An 8,894-nucleotide genomic window follows, 5' to 3' on the forward strand; every position below is an offset into this window, starting at 1 on the left:
TCAATGCGATTGACCTGAGCGCTCAAAAGGAAACTATAAAGTCCAATAGAGTGGATACTTCCCTATACATTGAAAGAGGAGAGAGTGAAGAACTTGATGCATATTGTTTGCTCTTGGAAGAAACAGAACTACAGATTAATACGGATAATGGTGTTATGACTATCATCACATAAGTAAAAACTAGAAAATATATTTTCGTAATATATAAAAATGAGTAAAGTAACAACTGACGTATATATTAATCAAATCAATCATGATAAACTATCGTCTTGTGTTCAAAATCAAAAACCTTGTACGATTAATGTTCGTACAATTAAAAGAAAGGGTGATATAAGAATTAGTGTTTTGCTCACAAAAGTGCAGGTGAATTAAATAGTACCGGTTCACTTAGTTTTAAAATGTCAAAACCTATGTTGAAGAAATATTCACAAAAGGAGATAAATGGGGGATTTCTTCCATTTTTAATTCCTCTATTTGCCGGGTTAAGTGCAGCAGGAGCTTTGACGGGTGGTATTTCAGCAGCGGTAAAAACTGCTAATGAAAAGACGGCCCAACTGGCGACCCAAAAAGAATTGGAAAGACATAACAAGGAGATGGAAAGACGCAAGGGGTCGGAGAAACAAGTTAGTGGAAGCGGTGTAATTGTAGATTTTGCTGAAAAACTTGAAGGCCTGCCTAATAAAGCAAGATCGTTAGTTGGAGATGCGCTTTCTTCTATCGCACAGATGGGCGTAAAACTAACTAAAAGGGGGTAATGGACTATATCTTTCTCCTAAATAAAAAGAAAATTTATTTTCGAAAATAAAATGGAGGAGTGATTTAAACATTTTGGAGAGAATACAACGTGAAATATAGAACTTGTGAAATATTGCAAACAGCGAAACCTCGATAACGTAAGTAGTTGTATGAGGGATGAATTAACAAAGCTGCCTAAAAATACAACGAATATTATTATGAATTTAGAAGCTAATACTGGGAATGGCACGCATTGGACTTGCATTCATAATAGTCGGGATAAATATTATTTCGACAGTTATGGGCTTCCACCGCCTCTTGAAGTAATTAAATTCCTACAGTATGGTGTTTTTCAAACATTTCAAGTCCAAGAAGTAAATTCCAAATGTTGCGGCCAATTATGTTTACACGTATTATTTCACCTCAACAATAATGGAAAATTTTATGGTATTATATTAAATCTTATGTAAAATGACCTACGTTGGAAAAGACGATTCTATCTTTAGGGGATCTCTGGAGTCGGATTTTTTTTTTTTTTTTTTTTTTTTTTTTTTGTATACTGAATCGAGGCTCGTGAAAGAGCTAACATTTACTTCACAAACAAATCAACCAGACAAACAAAATATATAAAAAGCGGGAGCGGAAAACAAGATGGGGAGAGAAGGTGAAGCACACAAACACAACATTTGAGAGCAGGGAGATGTGTGGAAGGGAGAGGGCTTGGGGGGAGGAGGCATGGGAAGGGGGGGGGGGTGGAGGGAGAAGTATAAAACACAAGGACACCAATGACTTCCAGGACAGAAGTTGGGATTTCAAAAAAGTGGAATTGGGGTGAAATTAGCGGGGGTAGAAAAGATCAAGGTTTTGGATGGGGGAAGATAAGAGATGGTGGTGAACAGCTGTTTTAAAGACCTGGAGGGTGGAGTGGGATTGAAGAGAGTGAGGGAGGTTGTTCCAGAGGCGGGAGAAAAGAGGAATGAAGGAGTGAAGGTGAGCAGAGAGTCTTGATTTTGGCAGTTTGACCATAAGAGGGTTGCAGGCAGATCTTGTGCGACCTGTAGGAATATTTGCGGGACAGAGCCCAGAGAGAGCTGGGGGGGCAAGGCCAGAGAGGAGTCGGTAGAAGATGGAAAGACCACCAACCTGCCTGCGGTGGGTGAGTGAGAGGCCCTTGGAGTTAGCTTCATCACGGGAGATTCCAATGATTCTGAATGCTTTGGTTTCAACAGCGTGAAGACGAGCTAGGTGTGAGGCAGGAGCACCAGCCCAGAGGGGAGAGCAGTATTCCATTGAGCTGCGGATGAAAGCCTTGTATGTGGTGAGGAGCTCAGGTGTGCCAAGGAAGGACTTCGCACGACGGAGGATGCCCAGTCGGCGACTGGCTTTGGAGGCCAGATTTGAATGTGGTTTTCCCAGGAAAGATCATGGCAGATAGTGAGACCCAAAAGCTTGAGTGACAGAACTTCTTGGAGAGAATTATTCAGAAAGTGGATGGGAGGGTTGTCCAGTCGGTCTTTTCGGAGAGACATCGTAAGAGTGTGAGATTTGTCAGGATTGAAAGACATGTTCCACTTGTTTGCCCAGTCTGTGATTTTGTCCAGGTCTGCAGAGAGTGAGGAGGCAGCAGACTGCCGATCTGAGGGATGAAGAATGGAGCGACAGAGAGTAGAGTCATCAGCACAGAGATACAGAGGATTTTCAAGAGAGTCAGACAGATCATTGATGAAGACCAGAAAAAGGACAGGGCCTAGAACACTGCCTTGTGGAACTCCAGCCTGAACAGGAAGAGGAGATGAGAGAAACCCATTCAGGGCCACACGTTGACTACGACTAGAGAGGAAGTCCGCCAGCCATGCGTGGAGATTTCCATGGATACCAAAAAAGGAGAGTTTGGTGAGCAGAGCGGGGTGCCAGACCGTATCGAAGGCACGTGATATGTCAAGGGAGACTGCTCTAATTTCCTGTTTGGCACTGAGGACCTCCATCCATTGTTGAGAAAGCAGAAGCAGCATGTCCAGAGTAGAGTGTCCAGGTCTGAAACCAAATTGATGATCAGAGATCAAGCCATTGGAGAAGAGGAAAGATTTCATATCTGAAGCAATGATGGATTCCATGACTTTGCTGATAATTGGGAGAAGGCTGATTGGTCTGTCGTTGCTGGGATCTGTTTTTGCACCTTTTTTGTGCAAAGCGGTGATGTTGGCAGATTTGCAAGCAGATGGAAGATGACCTTGAGCAAAAGAGAGGGTGAAGAGAACAGAGAGAGGGAGTGAAAGAGCGGAAGAACAGGATTTTAGGACCCGTGGGCTGATGCCGTCAGGTCCAGTTGCAGAATCCGAGTCGAGGGTTGACAGAAACTTTTCCACCTTGTCAGGAGGAAAGGACACAGAGTCCAGGAGCATCTGGGTACGACTGGGTATGGTGGGTACAGAGAGGGATGGGTTTGGGACACAAGATTTAGAGGCAAACACAGAGTTGAGGCATTCAGCTTTTTCGCGTGCGGAGTCAGCCGTGTGGCCATTTGAGGTGAGGGAGGGGATGGAGGGGGAACAAACACCAGAAACAGATTTGACCAGACGCCACCAGGATTTGGAAGAGGGAGACAGATAAGAGAGTTCGGTCCTGAGAACAGAGAGATATTGTTTCCTGGCTCTCCTGAGCGTGGGCACACACTTGTTTCGGGCTTTGTGAAAGGAAATGAGATTTCCTTCCGTTGGATTTGCTTTCCAGGAGACGAAAGCAAGTTGTTTCTGGGCAATAGCCTCACCACAAGATTCCGTGTACCATGGACGGGAGGAAGGGTATGACAACAGAAGACGAGATGGGATAAATCTGTGCATGAGAGAGAGCAGTTTGCTTTGGAAGAATTCCCAGGAAGAATTTATGTCAGAGGCAGGAGAGATGGGAGACCAGTCCAGATGATTGATGGCTGCTTGAAGACCGTGCCAGTTGGCCTGAGTGAAATGCCAGACTCGTCGACGCTGAGGAGGCTCTCTGAGAATGGTCAGAGAGATGTCCACTTTAACAAGCACATGATCAGAAGAGCCGATTGGAGCAGAAGAAGAGCAGCAGACATTTTCAGGGAAGTTAGTCATAACCAAGTCCAGAAGAGAAGATGCTCCATTGACTGAAATCCGGGTCGGGAAATTGACAGTTTGTGTCAGTCCCAGTGAGTCACAGAAGTCCTTTGCTGAAGAGCCATGGCTGGTGAGAGAGGTACCCACACCCAGCCAACTGGCATGGTGACAGTTGAAATCACCACATATGAGGAAGAGAGAGTTGGGATGGGTAGATAGAAGTTGGTCCATATTCTCAGACAGCGAGATGTAGATGGAGTCATCACTGTTTGGTGGACGGTACAACACACATATGAACAAAAGGTGGGAGCGAAGGGGAAGCCGTAGCCAAAGGTATTCCTGGGGGTGAGGTGGAGAGAGGGCAGTGCAGGGCGAGTGAGGAAGAGAGTTTTTTATAAAGATAGCAACCCCACCTCCAGGACGAGGCTCAGGTCTATCATACCGGAGTAGGGAGTAACCTGGGAGAGATACCAAGGAATCAGAGACATCGTGAAGGAGGAAAGTTTCTGTTAAGCAGATCACGTCTGGTTTGTCAGAAGCAACCTGTATGGAGAGATCAGACATGTTTGAGCGAAGGCCCCGGATGTTTGAGGTCCATACTGTTAAGGAAGAGGAAGGGGGAGCATCGGATACAGAACAGGGGGGGGGAGCGGTAGGGTAAGATGTGGAAGAGGAGGAAGAGGTAGGGAGAGCTGTTGAAGGTGTGTCAGAGATTACAGAATAGCTCGGAGAAAGGGAAGGATGGGGCAGACAAAAGGTTTGATGGTGATTGGGAGAGGCGCAGTGAGGTGTTATTTGACGAGGGGGAAGAGCGAGGCAGAAGGTTGAGTGAGATGAAGGTGAAAGTTGGAAGGGGGAAGAAGCGGGGAGGACGCTTTGAGGGGGAGGGGTGAGAGGGGAGTCTAGGAGGGGAGGAGCGAGGGAGAGTCTCGGAGGGGAGGGGTGTGGGGGGAGATTTGAAAGGAATGGGTGATTGGGAAGATTTGGAGGGGAGGGGCAAGGGGGAAGATTTGAAAGAGATGGGTGATGGGGATGATTTGGAGGGGATGGGCAAGGGGGTAGATTTAGAGGGGAGGGGTGATGGGAAATGGGATTTTGGGGTGATGGGATTTTGAAAAATGTACGATTAATGGGAAACGAACATTTATTGCAAAATGAGTTTCTTGAGACATTCGAGTCAAAAATACGTTTGAGGACGCTGGAGGCAGGATGGAGTGCTGGAGAGTTTAGGGAATGAATGAAAGATGCACTATAAGAGATGGAATTTTTTTTTGGAATGAATGGATTTGGTGAGCAAGTCGAAAGCATCCTTTTATAGAAGAAGAAGAAAAAGGTGTTATAGAATATGACAGAATACAGGTCTTCAGGGTTCAGATGAGACATTTTTTAACAACGTGATCACAAACAGCGTGGTCGAAGAATGAACGAACGAACAACTAAGAACGAATAAACGAATAAAAACGGAAGGAAATGTTTTTGGGTTTTTTTTTTTTTTTTTTTTTTGAGATTTTAAAACAAGGAAGTATGGGATGAAAAGACCGTGAAAACAGAGACCGGAAAAAAATTTCAGCGTGATCGGAGAACCACTGAGACAAAAACAAAGCCTAAAGCCAAGGTTGGACACAGTAGCCTAGTACTACACTTAGGCCTCAGAATACACGATGAGAAAGACCGACGATTCTGTACACAGGTACAAAAAACAAACGCCAAGAATACTATTAAAGACACCCCAATAGGTACATACAAGACCAGTTTCGACAAAAACACAATTGTGAAAAGTTACTTAACTTCGAAAGCGAGCGTGCATGGACAGCTTTGAAGAGACAAGACCTCCAATCTTGCGCATCATTGTTGATTTATCAAATTATTATGCAAAGGCCCAGGCCGAATGACAAAAATATGATAGAACTAAAAATATTCATATGAAAAATAGTTATAAATTAACCAATTATCCGAGCCCCACAGATGACAATTACTTGGTGAGATTAGGTGATTTATCTATATATATAAAGCAGTAAAGTATGTTTGTTTGTTTGTCCTCTTATAACTCGAGAACTACTCATCGCAGAGAAAAACCAAAGGCATATTCGGAATCAGTACGTCTCAGAGCAACTACAGCACACCTTAAATTTTAAAAAACTTCGGGTTTTAAAATTAGCGTATTAGTGCAGAAGCGCTAGCAGAAGAGGGAGGGAATCGAAGGGAGGGAGCGCAGCGCTCCCTCCAGCGCCACTGTATGTTCGTTTAATACGTACGCGCTTTGATGGGCGGGGCGTATGGCGTTCATGAAATGGTCGAATGCGGAAGTGCTTGAAGCCGTTGCGAGCGACTCGCACGATCTCTTGTCATGGTCCACAAGATTATCACAGAGACGTGCAGCTTCCAGCATTACGAGATATGATCGAGACCTAACTTTTGAGGCCAGTCCCAGCCTTCTAGGCCCCGTGGTTGGTTCAGACGACCCCGACAAAGGACGTGTTGGATTTTATTGCGAGCCGATTCGAGCGCCGACGTGCTGGCGAACAAAACCAGTCATATCTTTTTAACGCGTGGTTCGATTTTTTACAAAATAAACTTTTTCTTGAAGGGCTGAACCGTGCGCTCACAACGATACCGAGTTTGACCCTGAGAGAGCCGTTTTGCGCCGGCAAAGGCGCCTTGTTTTCCGTGATGACCATGTCGTGCTGCATAGATTACCATAAATTATAATGTATTACCGGCGGCGCGTTCCGTGACGTCACGGCTCACTTAATTGCAATTATCTCTGGGATTCCTTGGCCGAATCGTACCAACTTCTATATATATAAAGCAGTAAAGTATGTTTGTTTGTCCTCTTATAACTCGAGAACTACTCATCGCAGAGAAAAACCAAAGGCATATTCGGAATCAGTACGTCTCAGAGTAACTACAGCACACCTTAAATTAAAAAAAAACTTCGGGTTTTAAAATTAGCGTATTAGCGCAGAAACGCTAGCAGAAGAGGGAGGGAATCGAAGGGAGGGAGCGCAGCGTCTCCCTCTAGCGCTTCGCAGTGCCAGTGCTTCTGTTAGCGTAATTAGCGTATTTCGGAATGTTAATTTTTCAACTTCATTATTCGGAATCAGTACGTCCCAGAGAAACTTCGTAATGTTAATTTTTCAACTTCATCCGATTGACATGGGACCAACGGCATGTGACAGAGAGTGAAACATACATGCTACATTTATTTGACGGCAATGAGTTCCGACTTCCGGGTTCGTGCCGCCAACCCTGTTAGGTGCCTCTTGCGGCACACAGGGAATTACCAGTGAACTGGTACTCAATTTGCCGACCTCGGCAGGATGACAGGCTGAGTCAACCCCCCTGGTGTTAAGGGGGAGGAGGAGGGGAGGGGGAAGAGGAGGGGAGGGGAATGGGGGGGGAGGGGGGAGGGGGAGGTGAAGGGGGGGAGGGGAAGGGGGAGGGGGGAGGGGCCCTTCTTCCCCCAGGCACCCCCACACCCTCCCCTCCCCCCTTCCCCTCCCCCCCTTCCCCTCCCACCCTTCCCCCTCCCCCTCCCCCCATTCCCCTCCCCTCCTCTTCCCCCTCCCCTCCTCCTCCCCCGCCCGGCAATGCCGGGTACTTCTGCTAGTTACAATATAAATCCACAGAGAAAACGGCAGATTTTGATAAACAAGTAGAATTTACAGCCACAACACCCAGTTCTCCAGACCGTACACCTTTTCATATTAAATTTAACACGTCACTTACAATTAAACTTTATAAAGAAGGACATGTAGTTTTTTTTTTTTTTTTTTTTTGTATACAAGATCGAGGCTCGTGAAAGAGCGAACATTAATCACACAGAAAGACAAACCGACACATAAAACATATAACATCGGGAGCGGTAGACAAGATGGGGAGAGAGGGGGAAGGACACAAACACAACATTTGAGAGCAGGGACCGAGAGACATGGAGACATCGAGAGATCTGAGAGAGGGCGAGGGCTTTGGGGGGTGGGGGGGCAAGGGAATGGGGCGGTGGGAGAGGTATAAAACATATGGACACTGCCAGGACTTCCAGGAAAGAAGTTGGAATTTCAAACAAGGTGGATCTGGGGTGAATTAGCGGGGGTAGAAAAGATCAAGGTTTTGGATGGGGGAAGATAAGAGATGGTGGTGAACAGCTGTTTTAAAGACCTGGAGGGAGGAGTGGGATTGAAGGGAGTGAGGGAGTTTGTTCCAGAGGCGGGAGAAAAGAGGAATGAAAGAGTGAAGGTGAGCAGAGAGCCGAGATTTCGGCAGTTTAACCATCAGAGGGTTGCTGGCAGATCTTGTGCGACCTGTAGGAATATTTGGGGGACAGAGCACAGAGAGAGCTGGGGGTGCAAGGCCGGAGAGGAGTCGGTAGAAGACAGAAAGACCACCTACCTGCCTGCGGTGAGTGAGTGAAAGGCCCTCAGAGATAGCTTCATCACGGGAGATTCCAATAATTCTGAAAGCTTTGGTTTCAACAGCGTGAAGCCGAGCTAGGTGTGAGGCAGGAGCACCGGCCCATAGGGGAGAGCAGTATTCCATTGAGCTGCGGATGAAAGCCTTGTATGTGGTGAGGAGCTCAGGTGTGCCAAGGAAGGACTTCGCACGACGGAGGATGCCCAGTCGGCGACTGGCTTTGGAGGCCAGATTTGAATGTGGTTTTCCCAGGAAAGATCATGGCAGATAGTGAGACCCAAAAGCTTGAGTGACAGAACTTCTTGGAGAGAATTATTCAGAAAGTGGATGGGAGGGTTGTCCAGTCGGTCTTTTCGGAGAGACATCGTAAGAGTGTGAGATTTGTCAGGATTGAAAGACATGTTCCACTTGTTTGCCCAGTCTGTGATTTTGTCCAGGTCTGCAGAGAGTGAGGAGGCAGCAGACTGCCGATCTGAGGGATGAAGAATGGAGCGACAGAGAGTAGAGTCATCAGCACAGAGATACAGAGGATTTTCAAGAGAGTCAGACAGATCATTGATGAAGACCAGAAAAAGGACAGGGCCTAGAACACTGCCTTGTGGAACTCCAGCCTGAACAGGAAGAGGAGATGAGAGAAACCCATTCAGGGCCACACGTTGACTACGACTAGAG

The sequence above is a fragment of the Myxine glutinosa genome, chromosome 1 (assembly GCF_964187855.1).
Source record: "Myxine glutinosa chromosome 1, kmMyxGlut1.1, whole genome shotgun sequence".
Lineage (NCBI taxonomy): Eukaryota > Metazoa > Chordata > Myxini > Myxiniformes > Myxinidae > Myxine > Myxine glutinosa.